This window comes from Rutilus rutilus (assembly GCF_951802725.1).
Source record: "Rutilus rutilus genome assembly, chromosome: 11".
In the NCBI taxonomy this organism is placed as follows: domain Eukaryota; kingdom Metazoa; phylum Chordata; class Actinopteri; order Cypriniformes; family Leuciscidae; genus Rutilus; species Rutilus rutilus.
In genome coordinates this window covers 36,971,580-36,989,851 of record NC_140216.1, presented here as the reverse complement: position 1 = coordinate 36,989,851, position 18,272 = coordinate 36,971,580, and the positions used below count along the sequence as shown (strand labels likewise).

The following is an 18,272-nucleotide window of genomic DNA, read 5'->3' as shown; positions in this document are numbered from 1 at the left end:
AAGGAAACATACAAATGTAAAAGCATTAGCTATAATTTTTTTTGTCTCTTGGAAATGCACATTTGACAGTAGCTTGACAGTAGCAGTTCTGATACAAATGTACATTTATTTTCATTAACACAGACAGTAGCTAACATCTGTAAAAATAAAGAAAATGTAAAAGCCTAATTTTTAAAGGGTAAAGTTTAAATAGGCTATTCTTACTGAACTCTACTCTTATTCAAATTAACCATTGGTCTTATAGATCATACATTTAGATCATGATAAGCACGGGTAAAACATGGCACCTCATTACCATGTCCATGGTAAAAACAATATGGTTCATATTGTCACAAGCAGGTTGAAGCAGAGAGGATGCAGGATCTAATTGCAGCATCTTTATTAAACAAACACAAATCTCAAGAACAGGATCAAAGGAATATGAACAGAACAACCTACTAAACACAATGATGACAGACAAGGAACAGTTGAAACACAGGGCTTAAATACACAGAGAACAGATCAGGGAAACGAGACACAGCTGATTAGAGTAATTAACAAGACAACAGGGGCCTGTACCATGATGGTAGTTGAACAAACTCCAGGTTGCAGGATTAGTTTCGAGTTGACAAAACCAAACCAATCCAACCAGGCTTTGTTGGTACCATGATGCTGATCATCATCTCTCTCTGTCAGCTCAGGCTTTAAACCTGAGTTTAGGAGTTAGGTGTGACATCAGTAGCGAACAGCCAATCACATGCTGAGAAAGAGTGAAACTGCGATTCATTTCTAGCGAGAGAAGCAGCGTCATTCACTTCTCTCTTCTGCAGAATATTTTGAGATTAAAAGAAATATTAAGATTTTAAACAAATTTACACAGCAAGAAGAAAATAGCTGTCTATGAAAGAGGACAAAAGAAAAAGTCTTGCTATATCAGTGCAAGTAAAATATTGTGAGTTTTTACAGTTGATAAAGGTAGGCCTATTGAGAGAATGTAGTCATTTTATAGCTTTATCTATTTAGGTTCTAAAGCGTATTTATATTACCTTTATATATTTATTCCTTTAAACTGTGCGTAAAAATAATTGATACACTAAAATTGTGCATGTGTGATTAATAATTACATAAATAATATCTAAATCATACAAAATTATTATTCTAAATAAGTGTTACTAAAAGCCATACGATTTTGTCTTTAAAAATGATTTGCTATGTAGTGACCTTTAATTTGGAGTAGAAACAGGTGGAGTGACTTTATCACATGTGTCGCTCACAGCTGATTGGTCCAGGTTCGGTTTGAGATCTCTTTCCTGGAACATAACCTGGCCCGGACCAGGTTAGCCGTGCAGCGTAAAGTTACTATGGCGATGAACACTGCTAAAAGCCAAACCACTTTCATGGTGCCTAAAACCCAGGGTTGCCGCAAACTAAACTGAAACACAACTGGCTAGCCTCCTAAACCGGCTTCATGGTCTCGGCCCAGGTGAAAGGGATCAAATTAACAACCTAGAAACACAGACACTCACAGAACAGGAAAACAGGTCCGAAGCAAACTCAAAATATAGCAAACAAACTCAAATCGTGACACGTGATGAATGGCTTTTTTGGTTTTTAGTCTATTAAAACATTTTGTATAAATACAAATGCAAATGCAAATGCAAAAAAAAACTGCTAGCTTATAACAAAAATGTCTGTAATTTGCCGCCTGTATTTCATTAATCATTTAATACATTTAATAGACCTACATGTCTCCATAATATAATTAAATTGTAGACAAATAGTTTTTTACTTATTTCCAATAAAAGTGTAAAAATCTTTAAAACAAGCTCAAATTTAATTAAGAAACACTATTTTTAAATTGGTTTCAACTTGTTTTATCTTGCTCATTGTGTTTTTTCACAACAATGTTTAGATATTCAAACTTTTTTTAAATACTTAAAATACATACAAAAAAAAAAGATTTTTGGCAGTGTGAAATGAGAAAGTACCTTCTGCTTGGACGGGGGGAAGCTCCTGCTCCCATTAGTAGTTACATTGTCTTTCTTACATGAAGTTAAAATGGTTTTGTCACGTTGCTTTGCTCTCTCTCACTGTAGATGAAGTGTTGTACAGTTAGTTTGAACAGATGTCGATCTCTCAGGCTCTAAGCGGCTGGAGTACGGAGGCTGCTAGTGGCACGAGGAATGTTGTGTTTGTTGCGGCTGTGAGAAGCCCATCAGCGGTGTTGGATTACAAATTTATTAAAATGTTCAATTTAGGTTTACATTGAATTTAGCATGTTAAGGTTAGGTATAAATTATTATTATCAGAGTTTTCTAGCAAAAGACTCCGGTCAGTCCTGTTTTACTGAAACTCTTAATGGCTCTTGGAGTTTGTGTTTTAGCAAGAGAGTCCTGCCAGTCCTATACTCGGGTCTCAGCATTTGAATAGATATGCTGAGTGGGTTAGGGTGGGCAGCACTCTCAGTCTAGAACAGGTTCCTAAAATCTGTCTGCCCCTAAATGTATATAAACTGTAAGGGAACGTCCACTTAGTCAGACTTTGGTGACTGCAGCTACCGACAGCTCGTGTTCTCAATAAAGAATCCTGCTGAAGAAACAACCAAGTCTCCTGGTCTTCGATTCTGAGTTTACAACAATTTGCTGCCGCGACCCGGATGGAGAAAAAGGAAACTCAAAGAACTTCAAGCTCAAAGATCTGAATCTTGAAACTTCAAGCTCAACAAAAGATCTGACAAAGATTGCCAGACTGAATCTTTCCAGCTTCCTCCAGATTGAAAACTTCAAGCTCCAAAAAAGATCTCAAAGCCTGACTGAGTTCCAGACTGAATCTTGAAACTTCAAGCTCAAAGATCTCAACAAAGCTGCCCATATGAAAAAAACCTGCATGGTTCATATACAGCAACCATATATCTTCCTTACTTAAATCGGCCAGAATTACCTTCTGTGTTTCATATAAGGCCAATACATGTCCTATACAAAATCAGACCGATTATGGCCCATTTCATACTAAATAGCCAGGGAAGTGTTGCATCCTCTTGCTAGAGAAGGTTTTATCCTTTATAAAGTTAGGGAAGATTTAGCATCAAGAGCTAATATTTTGTATCCTTTGCTTTAGGCAGAGAAGAATTAGCTTTACGTGCTAGTTATTTCTGTTGATCCTCTGTTCTTGTCGGCAGGGAAGTTTTAGCGTAAAGCGCTAGTACTTTGTTATCCTTTGCTATGGGCAAGGAAGGTTAACAATAGTTGATCTGTGTTAACAAGTGTACCCTCTATTGTAGACAGTAGAGAGAAGTTTAGTGTTTTTTGAATGTGTGGTAACAAAGAAACTCACAAAATGGTTAGAAGGAATGCTAGACTGATTCCAACAACTGAGAAAGCTGGACTAGCTACACCTTTATGCCCTTACGAAAATTAACCATGGTTTTACTATAGTAAAACTGTAGTTAACTACGACCGTAGTAGCCGTGGTATTTTGGCGGAAACCATGGTTTTTAAAAACCATGGTTTTGATACCATGGTTTTACTACAGTTATATTGTAGTAATACTATAGTAAAACGGTAGTTAAACTACGACCGTAGTAGCCGTGGTATTTTGGCGGAAACCATGGTTTTTAAAAACCATGGTTTTGATACCATGGTTTTACTACAGTTATATTGTAGTAATACTATAGTTAAACGGTAGTTAAACTACAACCGTAGTAACCGTGGTATTTTTGCGGAAACCATGGTTTTTAAAAACCATGGTTTTGATACCATGGTTTTACTACAGTTATATTGCAGTAATGCTACAGTAAAACCATAGTAACCATGACTGTAGTTTTCTCCAAAAACCATGGTTACTACAGTCATGGTTATGGTTTTACTGTAGTATTACCACAGTGTAGCCATGGTTTTACAAAATTCTTGAATTACATTTAAGCCATTTACTTATCTACAAAATAACAACAGAAAGAAGTTACCATTCTATGATACAGACTTTATTACAGAAATTACATAATCTGAAAACATATAGACTTGCATTTGTTCTCACATGTGACATAAAACAATAAACTACAAAGTTATACAAAATTATTGGTGATGAAGTGCAATGGTTAAATTCAGTTGCTAATTTACAAATAAAAAGGTTATAATGTAATTATTAGTTCCACTGTAATAATGATTTGTATACAAATATAACACAAATAAACATGACTTAGAGCACCTTTAAATACACAGCATCTACCTCCTCTAAAAATGTCTATAACATGTAAACACGTGTCCAACAGAAGCATGTTTGCAATTTATACTGTACATACATTAACAAGATGACAACAACATTACTTAATTACTTCATTACTTAAACATTACTAAAAGTTTAATGGAAAATTCTTACATATACTACTAAACAAATTCAGAAGAAATTAGCAGTTCTTTGAAAAATGTTTAAAATGATATCCACTCACAAGAGATGAAGACGTGCAGTCTCCTCAAGGGGGATGAAAACTCTAGGTGAAGAAGTTTTTGTTCAATAACATGTGATGCAGCATCCATGCCAGTAGTTGTCAGTATGAAGTCTGTCACATAGGCCAGTAGGTTACAGTCCAGCTTTGGTTTGGTTCTGTCTTGACCTTCAGCCCAAATGGACGCAGGAACTAAAATGAGAAGAATACACACCACATTAACACACAGCTTACTGGAATACTCAACTGTACTATTGAGTAGCCGAGTAATAATGTCCAAGTGCAATAATGTCCATTCAGCCAGTGTTTTCATAAATAACCCATAAATTATTAGGGCTCCAAAAGCCAAGCAGAAAGAATGTGCATTATATGATCAGTTGAGTGTATTTTCTTTTACTTATACTCTTGAAAGGTTAAACAGAACAAAAAGTACAAGTCTCATATATACATCATTTCACGAAAGAGAAAATGAGATGGAGAAAGTATTGGTTTGAGTAGACACATCTGTAACCAACAAAGGGATAGAGCTCTAGACACTCAATTCAATCGTAAATGCATGATAACAGATAATCAAGAAAGGTTTTCTCTCACCCAAAGCTATTGTACTGTTTCAACCTGGAAAACAGTGCATGAGTCACGTGGACCTATTTTATGGTGATTTTTCATTCCTTTTACAGTTTAAAAAAATATCTGTTAAATTTCACTACATGGAAAGAACAAATCAGAACATTCTTCCAAATAGGGGTGGGCGATATGCCAAAAATATCATATCACATTTTTTTTTTTCAGGAAAATCACGATTCACGATTTTATCACGATTCTTTTTTATGTTGGTTCTACTATTTTGTGACTGAGCATTACAGCCAAACTAATGTCCATTTTTTTAAAACAAAGCCTTAGGTAACAAAATATAAAATAAAAAAGAATGGCAGACAGGGGCGAAGATAAAAAAAATGTTTCATTATTTTCTTTGTTATTAAATATTAAGATCAAAGATACACATTACACATACACAACAACTTAATATACAAATTAAATAAACAGTGCTTTATGTTTTCAGCTACAGTAGGTGCATTTTACAGTAGCATTGAAGAAAGTAATTAAATGAACAAATATGAAAATAAAACAAAACATAGACTTCACTGTATAAATTATACATTTATACTTATTAAAGCTACTATTAAAAGTTATCAGTCAAGAGCAGTGAGTGATTTTCTCATTGCATTTTGTTGTTTTATTAGTTTGCGTTCAGTTTAGACATAACCGACTTTGTTTATGTAAACCTTGTGTGTATTTGACAGTATTAGCACAATAAGACTCGAAAGATAACTTAGTCCAGTATCCAGGCGCTGGTAGACAGGCTTTTAGTGCATGTGAGCTTCACGTGTAGGTGCTGAGAAACACACACGTTAGAACAGCGCATCAGCACGCAAATTAAATGTTTAACCGACAAGGCATTAAAGCACATGCAAATTATGAACTTTTGTGAACTGCAGTGTGCCGTTCCGCTGCGTTAACATTTTATGTGAATATACGTCGCGTTGTTCAGTATGTTGGGACAGAGGCGCCAGAACATCGTCATATCGCACACCCCTACTTCCAAAGTTCATGTTTTGTGTTCCACAGAGTCATAAAGGTCTGAAAAAACGTGAGAGTAGATGACGACAGATATAAAATATTTTTTGGTAAGTTACTTATCCCTTTAATGTTTATCAAATTTTGTTATACTGACATTTGTTAGACAACAATTAATTGGTTTGTAAATGTACTTACCACTAATACACTCGAATTGCCAATAGAACTCGCTTTCTTCCAGTCCAAGAATTCTTTTCTTCATGTTGGTATAGATTGGACAGGATTTTTTGGCAAACTGAAAAAAAAAAATAAAAAAAAAAATTTTTTAAAGACAAAAAATTGAGATAGACTACATACCATATAATCATTATATGTTTATTAATGGTATTCACTATGACTTCACTATTTACCTGGCAAACAGCTGATGGTTTCACACTCTCTCGTCTGTATTAAAGAAGATGATAAATAGAAATGACATTTTTGACAGTCACAAATTGTCCAAAGTCATTAAATATAATGCTTAAGACCTGTGAAGTGAAGATAATGGGTAGACGCTCAGTCTAGGTGCTAATTCTGGGTTTATCACCAGGTTCACTCAGGAGTGTCGGCCAGAACACCACTTAAGGCCAAATATTCCAGAGTATGAAATGACGAGCTGATAGATAGTTCTTGTTATTCTGTTTATTCTTTCCTCTTTCTTGTGTCAGTAATTTTCAGTGTAATTTGAGTGTGGTTTCTATACAGAGAGAAACAAAATACAAATGAATAAAGGAAACATATGCATACACATAATTTCTCCTTAAGCACTAATATACATTACAATATAAATAAACAATAGTCAGAATATGACTATATATATCTTAAACTCTAAAATGTAGGCAGAGAAAGATTCAAACACTTACATGAGATTCTCAGATTTTCTATGCATTAAGTCACCAATAACAAACTTTCTGTCATCTATGATATAGCTACTCAATAGCCTAGATAGCCTATAATGGTCCAGATAATAATATTTAACACAACTTACTTCAGATTTTACTCAACCACAAAGTACTGATAAGTAGTATAGTATAAATCAGGTGGACCGAAGCTAGAAAGTAACGTCCGAACGCGAATATAATTAACACAACGCTCGCGTAGAGACCCTTAAACTTCTAACTCTCATCCATATCAAATAACAGAAATAACAGCTAACAAAGAAATGCAATATCACGAGTAATACAGCAGAAATACTTACTTTTCTCATTCACGCACACTCTGAGGAAAATGTCGCTCACAATGAGAATCCAACTGACTGACGATCTCTATCGTACTGCGTACTAACTTTGACAACCGACCGACTATCTTTCATACTGCATACTAACTGCGTGACGTCACATACAATATACAAACCAGCGCGCGCGTCCACTATCCTATTACAAGCACTGAATAACGGCAGTAAACGTAAAACATAACTCCCAATATGGTCAACTGTACTAAATAATAGCAACACAAACATAACTTTGGGGCCTTTTCTACAGCCGCCCCCGAATGTATGTAATACATTTGCTCATCATTAAAGGCAACAAAGTTCTATGGCTGGGGTGTAGTGGCAGGAGTGGAACCGTCTTCATCTTCTCCAGAAGGAAGTGCAGGGAGGACAACCAGCCTGGCAACTGGCCGGGTGTAGATTCTCTCCTTCACCTTAACATCAGCGGACCTGATGTGCCCGTCAGGGCTGGGATGAGTCTTGACTACTTTTCCAATGGGCCAGAGGGCTCTTGGAAGATGTGGATCAGCGATCATCACTACACAGTCCTCTGCAATGTCAGCTGGTGTAGCCTGCCACTTCTGACGAGCTTGCAGACTCGGAACATAAAGTCGGATGAAACGGGCCCAAAAGTGATCAGACAAGATTTGGGAGTGTTTCCAACGGCGGCGAGAGATAAGCTCACTTTCAGGGTAGACTACCTGAGGTAGCGAACCATCAGGGCGCCCCATAAGAAGAACACTGGGAGTCACTGGATCTGGGTCACTGGCATCTGAAGAGACATAACCCAAGGGCTTACTGTTAAGGATCGCTTCCACCTCAGTAAGAACGGTGCGTAACACTTCTTCTGGAACAGGCTGAGCACCGACTGTGGCATAGAGTGCGCTCTTAACTGAGCGTATCTCCCTCTCCCACACCCCTCCGAAGTGGGGAGCTGCTGGGGGGTTAAAGCGGAAGGAGATCTTCTGTGGTGCAAGTAGACGTTGTAATTCGTTAGACATTCCAACGAAGGTCTCACGGAGTTCTCGCTCACCTCCCTTGAAATTTGTCCCCTGATCGGAGAACAGCTCTGCAGGCGTTCCTCTACGGGCAATAAACCGACGAAGGGACATCAGAAAAGCATCTGTATCAATAGAGGTAAGGAGGTCTAAGTGCACCGCCCTAGTTGTGAGGCACTTGAAAATGATCCCCCATCTCTTCTCCCGGCGCCGGCCCACTTTGATCTCAAATGGCCCAAAGCAGTCCATCCCCGTAGAATAGAAGGCAGGCTTGAAAAGGCGCAGACGGGCTGATGGCAGGTCTGCCATCTTCGGCACTGCGGGTTTTGCCCTCCATCGTCGACAGTCAGCGCAGCTATACTGGTAGCGCCGGACAGCCTCACGCCCTCGCAGGATCCAGAAGGAGCGTCGAAGCTCAGCGAACACCCGCTCTGAGCCTGGGTGGTGGAGGCGGTTATCAAAGTCTTGGATCAAAAGCGTAGTCACTCGATGACCTGGGTCTAAGATGACTGGATGAAGAGTGGTCAGTTCTAGGCCTTCTGCTCGACGGAGTCGTCCTCCAACACGGATGAGCTCTCCTTTTTCATCCAGCTCTGGAGACAGCGTGCGAAGTCGACTGCTGCTTGGGACGGGTTTACCAGCTTTCAGGAGGCTGTACTCCTGCTGAAAACTATCCCTCTGAGCCCTCTGAAGTATCAACTGTTCAGCCTGTCGGTAATCTACAGACGTGGGCTTATCATTAGAGTTGGCCGCCCCATGCAGCTCCTGCACTGTCACTTCCAGCAGCTCCTTCCACGAGCCGTATTGGCCCACGTCTGAAGTCGACTGGCTTGATGCAACTGCGGCGACCCCACAGAAGATAGACTTGCGCAGCTCTGAGGTATCTTCTGCTTGGTCAACAGTGTGGTCCTCTGGCCATGAGTCTGGACTGTTCAGGAGGAAGGCAGGCCCCAGGCTCCATCTATTTGGCTGAACAAGCTCTCGCAGCTTCTTTCCTCGTGTTAAATCATCAGCAGGGTTTCTAGCGCTATCAACATATCTCCAGGCATGCCCGTCAGTCAGCTCCTGTATCTCGGCCACGCGGGTGCCCACAAAGACCTTAAACCGGCAGGATTCAGACCTCAGCCATGTCAGCACCGTTGTGGAATCTGACCAAAGGGTTGTCTGATCAATGTGGATGGTAAGCTCGCTCTTCAGCACCTGCGAGAGCTGTGCACCAGTAAGGGCAGCACAGAGCTCTAATCGGGGCATAGAGTGAAATCGCTTAGGCGCGACTCTGGAACGGGCCATCAGGAATGACAGATACACTTCACCGTGTCTGTCAGTGGTCCGTAGGTACGCCACTGAACCATAAGCCTCTTCAGAGGCGTCGCAAAATACATGCACCTCTCTCTGGAGACCGGAGATGTCCACGGACTTTGACAAGTACGGTCGGGGCAGAGTGATTTGAGGTAAGACTTGAAGTTCTTCTTCCCAGTCTTTCCACTGCTGCAGAAGCTTCTCCGGTAGTAGTGGATCATCCCATCCCCTGTGTTTGTCCCAAAGGTGTCGGACAATTATCTTAGCCCTGGTGGTGTAGGGTAAGATGAAGCCCAAGGGGTCGTACTGACTCGCCAGCACCTTGTAGATATTACGCATCGTGGGGACCCCGTACTCCACATGACGATGCTTGTAACCAAGGACATCAGTGTGGAAGAGCCAGCTTAGCCCTAGAGTAGATTCTGGGGTATCTGTCTTGTTCTGAGCCAGCCATAGCTCAACACTAGCCGAGCAGCTCTCTTCTGGTAGGTGACTTATTACACCTGGTTCGTTGCTGGCCCACTGACGTAAATCGAAGCCTGCAGACGCAAGAAGGGCTCGTAGTTTGTCGACTAGATGCCTCGCCTCAGCAATTGTGGGGACACTCTGGAGGCAGTTATCCACATAAAAACATTTCAGAACGGATATCCTCACATCTTCATCTGGCTGGCTATTATCCGAGACATGGCGTTGTAAGGCGAATGTGGCACAGCAAGGGCTACATGTTGTACCAAACGGTATCACTTGCCACTCATACACTGCAGGAGGTCCTTCTTGACTGATGTCACGCCAAAGAAATCTGAGCAGAGCACGATCTTCTGGGAGGAGGCGAACTTGGTGGAACATGCCTCTAATGTCACCGCTAACTGCAACTGCATGCTCTCGGAATCTTAGCAGAACTCCCAGTAGTGATGCTCCTAAGGTCGGACCAGGCAGTAGATGATCGTTGAGGTTCTGCCCTCGATACTGATAGGAGCAGTTGAAAACCAGCCTATTCTTGCCATTATGGCTCACCATATGGTGAGGGATATACCATTCCTCACAACCTTCCTCGTCTGAAACTTTCGGTTCACACTTGATGACAGAGCCCGCCTTTATAAGTTTCTCCATCTCCACTCTGTAGGCTTCAGCCCGTGCAGGATCTCTGGCAAGTCGCCTCTCTACACTCCGTAAACTGGGCATGACGGCTTCTTTAGTAGCCTGGAAGAGCGGCATGTCTTTCCGGCGGAGCAGCGGGGTGGCGTAACGGAGAATGCCATCAACCTCCACCCTGATGGTTTTGGTCTCCAGGATGCTGATGGCCTCTTGGTCCTGCCTTGAACGAGTAACTAGTTTCTCGCTTCTGAATGGGACAGTGTCGACCTGCCATAATCTCTCAACATGTTTCATCAGCTCGCTCACCTGGGGTGTTACTGTTGTAAATAGACACTGCTGTGGTTGGGCGAGATGACGGACTACACTCGCTGGGCCCTGTAGAGTCCAGCCCAGCCTTGTGCGGATGGCAGCAGGCCCACCTTGAGGTCCCAATCTGACAGGTTCAATGGGAGTGACGAGATGAGGATGGTCACTCCCAATGAGAAGCAGAGGCTTGATATTTATAAGAGTCCGTATGGGAAGGCCAGTGAGGTGTTTGTAGGTTTTCCGGAGTTGATCCATGGGGTAAGTATGGTTAGCTAGTCCAATACGACCACTGGTGAAGGCACCTACAATCTTGAACTTGGTCTTTGGCTTTGACGGCGAAGAAATGGAGAACGACACTGATGCACCACGGAGGGTCTGCACTTCATCTCTAATTGTGCGTAGTGGTAGATCCTCCTGAATCCCCTGCACACCTAGCTTCTCTGCAGCATCTGACAACAGCATAGTTCTCTCTGAACCGTCATCAAGTATGGCATAGGTGTTGATTGATTGGTCACCATGGTGAATGCGGACTTTGACAACTTTCAGAAGGACCCGACTGCCTTCAGTGGGTCTGTCTAGATACAGAACCTCTGTTGGGCCTTGGCTTTCCGCTGCCGGTGTTGACACTGCCTCCTTGGGTGACCTCATATTCACCTCATGCAGAACCTGAAGGTGTTTCCCTTGGCAGAGGCTACATGTCTTCTTTAAGTTGCACTGGGCCGCCTGGTGTGGCCGTGCACATCGCCAGCACCTCTTGTTGCTCCTTATCCATTCAGTCAGCTGATCCTTTGTTAGCCTGGATACCTCTGTACACTGGCTAAGGTAGTGTTCCTCATTATTGCAGAATGGACAATATGGCTTGCTCTTGTTCCCTTTGAAGGAGCGGCTTGGCACTGGAGCCTCAGGTTTCTTAGCTGTATCCTTCGCACCATGGAGGACAGTGGTAGGTTGCTTACCCTTCCTACCCTCATATCTGGACACCGGCTTCTCTCGAGCTCCTCTCACAGCTAACTGTCCTTCAGAATCATGGCACCAAGACTCGTATTTCAACCAATCTGAAAAATTAGTTAAGGTGTGGGTTTGTGTGCCCTGATGGTACATGCAGCGGCGAAACTCCGCTCTCTGCTCAGGCGGCAGCTTGCTCAGCAGACGAGCAACATGTGAGCCACACTGTAGTTCCACTTCACCCTCGTGGCCTAGTGTCTTCAGCATCCCCACCAGTGACTGTATCTGGAGTGCAAACTTCTCAAATGCCGCAAAATCTCCCCGCCTTATGTCTGGTGAGTCCATCACAGCAGCAATACGTCTCAGCGCTATCTGATGTGGTTGGCCAAACTTGTCATTCAGGGCAACCATTGTGTCTGAGAAGGGTGTTGGGGAGTTAAGGTAAGCATCTGCTATTAACCTGGCTTCTTCTAGTTGTAGGTGATCAACCAACACTTGGTATTTAAACAACTCAGATGCATCATGTGGTAAGAGGTTCTCCAATGAGATCTTGAGCCGTGCGAACTCACTTGGGTCCCGACTTGAGAAGTTGCGGATTGTTGGGCGTGGCCCCCGGTAACTTGGCTCTGAGACGTAGTTATGACCCTGAGGTGAGCTAAAGGGCAGGGGCTGTGTCCATGTCATGCCTGGATGTCGCTGTTGGGGCATTAGGTTGCAGCCAAGCTCACTCCGTTGACCACCATAAGCCGTAGGGTACTTGGGCTCAGCTGGAGGTAATCTGTGTGGCTGCGGAGGAAACTGAAAGGGCTTGAGCCAGGGCGATAGATGACGGGCAGTGTCATCCCATGGCTTTGCAGTAGGAAGGGCCTCACGTGCTGAGTGATTAACTTGTGGCTGACCCACATACATGTCAGGAGCTGTGGCTGGCAATGCTTCTTCCTTAATTCTTGGAACCTCATCTATTCTCCTAATAAGAGATGGTGCCATAGGTGGGTCTGGCGGAAGTTTGTCCATTACTGGGTCTGGCCATGGTGGTGGTGCAGGCCAATCCTCCTCTTCCTCAGCTCTAGATTCACTTTCAACAGGTGGCCGTGGCGACATCACCGTTAACTCTGGCTTTCTGGTATGAATAGAAGTAGGACTCTGCATGTTGCGAACAGCATCTACTAACTGTCTCATGTCTGCTCGCAATGCTCTAAGCTCGACTAAGTCTGATGCCATGTGCCGCTGTGTCTGCTGCAGGAGGTGTCTTTCATGACGAATGTCATCCAACTCAACTCGGCACTCCTCCTGTGGATGTATGGGGTGCAGCGCTGACGGTAAGGGAGTAGAGTAATCTCGTAGCTGTTCCCTAAACTCTCTCTCCGGAAACCGCTGGGGGGCTAGCTGATTCTTCTGGCTGTGCTGTTGGTTCTCCGCCCTATTGCCCAGGTCCATCTCCTGAAGAATAGCATCCCTCCTCTGCAGGCGAAGGGGAGAGTCATAAGGGGAGGTGAGGGGTGTCATCCTGGCATTTCCCTCCTGGTGAGTACTCTCTAATTCCTCTCTGTACCTCTCACCGATGTAGCCTTGATAATCGACCTCATAATCTGCATAGCGCACAGGTGGGCGAATGTGCCGCTTGGGACGTGTACCGCAAGCATCATACTCTGGATGTAATTCCATCTCTGACGTAAACCCAGTGATCCGGCTCGAAGGACCATCAATGAAGTGAAGATAATGGGTAGACGCTCAGTCTAGGTGCTAATTCTGGGTTTATCACCAGGTTCACTCAGGAGTGTCGGCCAGAACACCACTTAAGGCCAAATATTCCAGAGTATGAAATGACGAGCTGATAGATAGTTCTTGTTATTCTGTTTATTCTTTCCTCTTTCTTGTGTCAGTAATTTTCAGTGTAATTTGAGTGTGGTTTCTATACAGAGAGAAACAAAATACAAATGAATAAAGGAAACATATGCATACACATAATTTCTCCTTAAGCACTAATATACATTACAATATAAATAAACAATAGTCAGAATATGACTATATATATCTTAAACTCTAAAATGTAGGCAGAGAAAGATTCAAACACTTACATGAGATTCTCAGATTTTCTATGCATTAAGTCACCAATAACAAACTTTCTGTCATCTATGATATAGCTACTCAATAGCCTAGATAGCCTATAATGGTCCAGATAATAATATTTAACACAACTTACTTCAGATTTTACTCAACCACAAAGTACTGATAAGTAGTATAGTATAAATCAGGTGGACCGAAGCTAGAAAGTAACGTCCGAACGCGAATATAATTAACACAACGCTCGCGTAGAGACCCTTAAACTTCTAACTCTCATCCATATCAAATAACAGAAATAACAGCTAACAAAGAAATGCAATATCACGAGTAATACAGCAGAAATACTTACTTTTCTCATTCACGCACACTCTGAGGAAAATGTCGCTCACAATGAGAATCCAACTGACTGACGATCTCTATCGTACTGCGTACTAACTTTGACAACCGACCGACTATCTTTCATACTGCATACTAACTGCGTGACGTCACATACAATATACAAACCAGCGCGCGCGTCCACTATCCTATTACAAGCACTGAATAACGGCAGTAAACGTAAAACATAACTCCCAATATGGTCAACTGTACTAAATAATAGCAACACAAACATAACTTTGGGGCCTTTTCTACAACCTGTGCATGGATAGACTATTCTTTGTGGATGTCAAAATATATTAACAATACGGAACAAGATTTTAGATTCAAATTCAATTTGAATTGGTTATAGATCTGCCAGGTTCTCACAGTAGCCAATCACAGCGCACACCCTCTCCCACTTCGGTTCACCTTCGTTCATCTTAGGAACACAAATGAAGATATTTTTAATGAAATTCTGAGGGCTTTCTGTCTCTCCATTGGGAGCAATGCAACTAACACATTCAAGGCCCAGAACGATAGGGAAGACATCATTGAAGTAATCCATGTGACTCCAGTGGTTTAACCGATTTTATGAAGCGATGCCGGTGCTTTGCTTGTTTTTGCAAAAAAATTAAAAATACTGACCTGCAATCCAGTAGGAGGAGCACTGCGACATATGCGAATTGTGTTGACTCAAGACCGGAAGTTGTTCCGTGAATGTGCTTTAGATAATATTATTTTGTAAATATAGAGGTAAATTATGCTGGGGGGTTTTTTGCACAAAACAAAGCACTAGGGCTGTGCCATATCATACCGTCCACGATAATACCGGTATAAATTTTTACATGATAAAAAAGCATCATATCGCGATATCACTGATATAGCAAGGCAATGACATATGGCACATTACGTTCCCTAGCACGCACAAAAACAACAGCTGTCTGAGCGCGAGAGCAGCAAGTCAGCCTCCAATGACGATCAAATCAATAATTTAAAAACTTTCTCCAAGACGCAATTTTACCAACCGGGTGAGTGTTCAGCGGCGCCGCGTCTTCTCTCTCTCGCTCTCAAAATGGGCTGCACAAGTCAAGCGTCGATACAACACTCGTGTTTAGCAGTCAGGACATGACGGTTACTTGCATCGTAACTAAAGCTGACCATTTTTACTTCTTTTTAAGTCTTATCAGTTTAAACATTTGCGATTTTAAACTATTCAGTACTCTAGCGCGCTCTGTTTACTCTGCGTGCATACATACAGTAAAGCCGTCTCACAAACAGCTCGCGAGTAACAAAAGTTATTTTTCGCGGATTATATCGCTTTAACGGGGGGGAAAACACGCAAAATTGTATCAAAATGCCGGTCATGGTTAGTATATTCATGAACAGTCGGTTATGTCTGAAATAAGCATAAAACGCGTGTGACAGTGTGACAGTCAGTATCATGAAAACAGTAATGGATCCGGGCACTAGCTCTAAAAGTGACAGCAGCCATATGTCTGTCATTAATGTTGTAAGTTAGTCAAAACAACAAAAGATAGCTTTCATTGTAAGGAATCAGAATTAATATCCTATGTATTTAATTTAGTCAGGACTCAGGACTATCAGTGTTATTTTACATTTGATTACCTTATTCAGTTTCTGTAGCATTTCTGAATACTAATGTTAGACCTACCCAAAAACTTTTCTCTTTATTTGTATCTTTATTATTATTTTTTTTTTTTTTGCTACTTTTTTCAATTTAATTCAAAGATTGAAATCAAGCTTCCTTGTGTTGTGTAAAATCTTAAAAACAAAATTACCCAATTGTAAAAACACGAGTGAGCAAACATTTAGGTGAGATAAATGTAATAAAAAAAAATTTGTCAACTTTTTTTTCTATATCGTCATAAATATCATTATCGCAAATATTCTTGAAATATCGTGATATCATTTTGAGGCTATATCGCCCACCCCTACAAAGCACTTGCATCGCTTCATTAAATTGAGGTTAAACCACTGGAGTCACATGGATTACCTCAATGGTGTCTTTACTACCTTTCTGGGGCTTGAATGTATTAGTTGCGTAGGCTACCAATGGAGGAACAGAAAGCTCTTGGAGTTCATTAAAAATATCTTCATTTGTGTTCTGAAGATAAACGAAGGTCTTACGGGTTTGGAACGACATGAGGGTGAGTAATTGATGACAGAATTTTTTTTTACAATTTTTAGCTGAACTATACCTTTAAGGAATCCTGGAAACACCTTAATTCGACCACAGCATGCACTCGGCCCATTTTCTGGAATGACTGAAATGCAGATAAGAAAACAACAGTTTCACAAAAAAGCACAGCAGTTTTAGAAAGCTTCATATAAAGTACCCAGAAAAGTTAAATGTTAGCTGCAGCCCTATTTTACAGCGCAAATCTTCTCCATACTGTGCACTTTTATGATAGAAGCTTGTTCCCACATTTGAGAAACTGTTTACACAAAAATACTGCTTTAACTTTAATTTGTCATGCACTCTTGAATGTGCAAAGTAGAGCTAGGGCTACTGTATGATGAAAGGCAAGATGTTCACTAAAAATAAGATGAAGAAGTCACATGGACAATATTTTTGATACTTTCAGAATTTAAATTAAGTAAATAAAGTGATAGTTCACCCCCAAATGGAAATTCTGTCATTAATTACTCACCCTCATGTAGTTCCAAACCTGTAAGACTTTTGTTAATCTTAGGAACACAAATGAAGATCTTAATAATGAAATCTGAGAGCTTTCTGACCCCCCATAGACAGCTAAGCAACTACCTCTTTAACGCTTTAAAAAGTTAAAGTGATTGTAAAACTAATCCATATAAATTGAATGGTTTAGTCTAAATTTTGTGAAGACATGATCGCTTCCTTTATGATGAACAGGTTGACACTGTCACCATTCATGTTAAATACCCTTAAACGTTAAAAGGATGACAAGACAAATATTTCGCTTTCCTTGGACACGGCAACCTTTTCACGAATATATATATGACTTGACCTCAAAAACAGACGCAGGTCATCGCACGCACTCAGTCGATCACTCTCATTCACTGTCTGTTTAGGCTTAAGTGCAAATCAGCGAAGCCTCTATACAAACCACCATGATAAAAACAGTCTTGTTATCATTATTAACTTATTTTACATTCAATACACATGCACGAAGTTCAAAACTAGAAGGGTATAGCCTTATGAAAAAAGAAAACACGCGAATATCACGGTTGCTGCGGTTACTTACATTCCTCTGCGGTTGGCTTGTCAGTAGCCAATATCATAGTCAGTAGCTTGTCAGTAGCCAATATCGGTACTGCGATATTGCGGTTATCGCCACAACAGATCTAATTTAGTCTTTTCTTCACACTTAAACAATGATTGCGAACATAAACAGAAGCTCAACCGAACATGCTTGACACGTGAGAGCAAACCTCTCTCAAACGTGCTGCGCAACACACGAGAATGAACCTCGTTTGTTCTTGCATGTCAAGTAAACATGCTTGAGCTTCTGTTTACCGTAACTGAATTTATGAATGTTTATATGTGAATAAAAGCCTAAATTCAACCTGTTCATCATAAAGGAAGCGATCATGTCATCATATGGATTAGCATACAATCACTTTAACTTTTTAAAGCGTTAAAGTGGTAGTTGCTTAGCTGTCTATGGGGGTCAGAAAGCTCTCAGATTTCATTATTTAGATCTTCATTTGTGTTCCTAAGATGAACAAAAGTCTTACAAGTTTGGAACGACATGAGGGTGAATAATTAATGGCAGAATTAAAATTTTTGGGTGAATTAACCCTTTAACATGTTCAAGTTAAAATTGTAGCAAAATGATCATTTAAATGCTATTTTTTCTTAATAGCATTTACACTCACAGTTAAGACACTTACGATTGCATTTTTATAAATACCCGCAATGAACGTAGCAAAATTCAATGTGGATTTAAAAAAAGGATTCCGA

General features: G+C 41.1%; 1 long non-coding RNA gene across 1 annotated transcript; it reads right to left on the bottom strand.

Annotated features, from left to right (window-relative positions):
* Positions 1-6,172: 6,172 nt before the first annotated feature.
* On the bottom strand, positions 6,173-16,593 carry LOC311299531. The gene is made up of 3 exons (XR_014629153.1): positions 16,528-16,593; positions 6,406-6,439; positions 6,173-6,290 (listed from the first exon to the last, which is right to left on the bottom strand). It is a non-coding gene; the product is annotated as an uncharacterized lncRNA (long non-coding RNA).
* Positions 16,594-18,272: the final 1,679 nt, after the last annotated feature.